We start from the raw sequence: 2,737 nt of genomic DNA on the forward strand, positions 1-2,737 counted from the left end.
GGATGATCTTTTAAGGGGATCAAGTGACACCAAAGCCACAGACAGTTTTGATCTCAAACACCTTGAAGACCTCTCTCGACTAGAGCCATGTGGATAAACTCCTAGTCCACACTTGCCTCGCCACCCAGGGAGGTGACTGCGGGCTGCCTGCTAACAGAAGGGAGATATGGTAGTAAGGATGAGGCAATGACAGAGGTGATGGTTGTACAAGTAGCAGTATGATAGTGGAGGTGTAGATGGAAGGGGCAAGGTGTAGACAGAGGTAGTGAGGCATAGATGGGGGTGTGAGGTGTAGAGGGGGATGTGAGGTGTACATGGGGGTGTTAGGTGTAGAGGGGGCTGTGAGGAATAGAAAGGGGTTTGAGGTAGAGGGGGATGAGAAGTGAAGATGGGGGTATGAGGTGTAGAGGGGGTGTTAGGCGTAGATGGGGGTGTGAGGTGTAGATGGGGTGTGAGGTGTAGATGGGGATGTGAGGTGTAGATGGGGGTGTTAGGTGTAGAGGGGGTGTGAGGTGTAGATGGGGGTGTCAGGTGTAGAGGGGGGTGTGAGGTGTAGATGGGGGTGTGAAGTGTAGATGGGGGTGTGAGGTGTAGAGGGGGGTGTCAGGTGTAGATGGGGGTGTGAGGTGTAGAGGGGGGTGTCAGGTGTAGATGGGAGTGTGAGGTATAGAGGAGGGTGTGAGGAGTAGATGGGGATGGGAGGTGTAGAGGAGGGTGTGAGGAGTATATAGGGGTGTGAGGTGTAGAGGGGGTGTGAGGTGTAGAGGGGGGGTGAGGTGTAGATGGGGGTGTGAGGTATAGATGGGGGTTTGAGATGTAGAGGGGAGTGTGAGGCATAGAGGGGGGTATGAGGTGTAGATGGGGGTGTAAGGTGTAGATGGGGGTGTGAGGTGTAGATGGGGAGTGTGAGGCATAGAGGGGGGTGTAAGGTGTAGAGGGGGTGTGAGATGTAGAGGGGGGGTGAGGTATAGATGGGGGTGTGAGGTATAGATGGGGGTTTGAGATGTAGAGGGGAGTGTGAGGCGTAGAGGGGGGTGTGAGGTGTAGATGGGGGTGTAAGGTGTAGATGGGGGTGTGAGGTGTAGATGGGAGTGTGAGGTGTAGAGGGGGGGTGAGGTGTAGAGGGGGGGTGAGGTGTAGATGGGGGTGTGAGGTATAGATGGGGGTTTGAGATGTAGAGGGGAGTGTGAGGCGTAGAGGGGGTGTGAGGTGTAGATGGGGGTGTGAGGTGTAGAGGGAGTGTGAGGCAAAGATGGGGGTGCGAGATGAAGATGGGGGTATGAGATGTAGATGGGGGTGTGATGTGTAGAGGGGGATGGGAGGTGTAGATGGGAATGTGAAGTGTAAGGGGGGTGTGAGTAGAGGGGGTTGTGAGGTGTAGATGGGGGTGTGAGGTATAGATGGGGGTGTGAGGTATAGATGGGGGTGTGAGGTGTAGATGGGGGTGTGAGGTGTAGATGGGGGTGTGAGGTGTAGATGGGGGTGTGAGGTGTAGAGGGAGTGTGAGGCAAAGATGGGGGTGTGAGATGAAGATGGGGGTGTGAGGTGTAGATGGGGGTGTGATGTGTAGAGGGGGATGGGAGGTGTAGATGGGAATGTGAAGTGTAAGGGGGGTGTGAGTAGAGGGGGTTGTGAGGTGTAGATGGGGGTGTGAGGTATAGGTGGGGGTGTGAGGTATATAGATGGGGGTGTGAGGTGTAGATGGGGGTGTGAGGTGTAGATGTGGGTGTGAGGTATAGATGGGGGTGTGAGATGTAGATGCAGGTGGTAGGCATAGATGGCGGTGTGAGGTGTAGATGGAGGATTTGGAGGAAGGAGTTAGAAGTCCTCCTGAATGATGGAGCTGGAGATTCTTGTTACTATGATGCTGATAACCCTGCATGAACCTGACCTGCTGTGTGTGATTACATGGGTGAATGTTAAACCTCACCATTAAGAATCTGGAGAACCTTATTCTGTCCCCAGAGCTGTGTTACATCAAGGAAATTACTTCACCTCTCTGGGCTTAAGGGTTCTTGGAGAAGAGCTTGTACTTGCTACATGGTGGTTGTAAGGGGGGACCTCTCTCTCTCCCTCCAAGCACTTTTACCTTGCCCTTTAACATAGGAATTTCTGTCCTTTCTGAAGTCTTGAGAAAATTACTCTCCACTTACTTCGCTGCCTCCTAACTTCTCCTACCTAGCAAAGGACGAGTGGCTCACGTGCTTGCAAAATTTGGGGGAGTAAAATGGGCATGTTTCATAGCTCCGAGTCGGCTGGGTTCCCTCCTCCTGGGAACTGCCTGTCCCAGAGCCAGCCCATGCTCCCCTCCTCTCCTCTCTCTTCCTGGTGAACTTTCTAGAGCAGCTTCTCACCTTGTGGGACAGGGGAGTCTTCCAGTCTGAGAAGATAAGTTTGATTCATGGAGTAAAGAATTAGGAAGCCCAATTGTACATCCAAAACAACACTCTCTAGTCAGCTTTAGCTGGTATAAGTTGATGTAAAGTTCTAGCTGCTTGACTGCTGTATCTCATTTCTCATTTGATTCCAAGCACAGAGGGAACTTACAGATTGTAAACAACTATCAACTCTCAAGTCCAGTACTGATGAATTAATGAAAGTGGGTTGGTCTCAATGACCTCTTAAGTTTTCTTCAAGTTCTAATAATATCCTGTAATTCTATGAGTCTAAGTGGTCTTGTCTCTGGAGCAGAACAAACGTATATTGATGGAGCTGGGTCAGGTGTTGAGACTCTCAA

The sequence above is a fragment of the Microcebus murinus genome, chromosome 3 (genome assembly GCF_040939455.1).
Source record: "Microcebus murinus isolate Inina chromosome 3, M.murinus_Inina_mat1.0, whole genome shotgun sequence".
NCBI lineage: Eukaryota > Metazoa > Chordata > Mammalia > Primates > Cheirogaleidae > Microcebus > Microcebus murinus.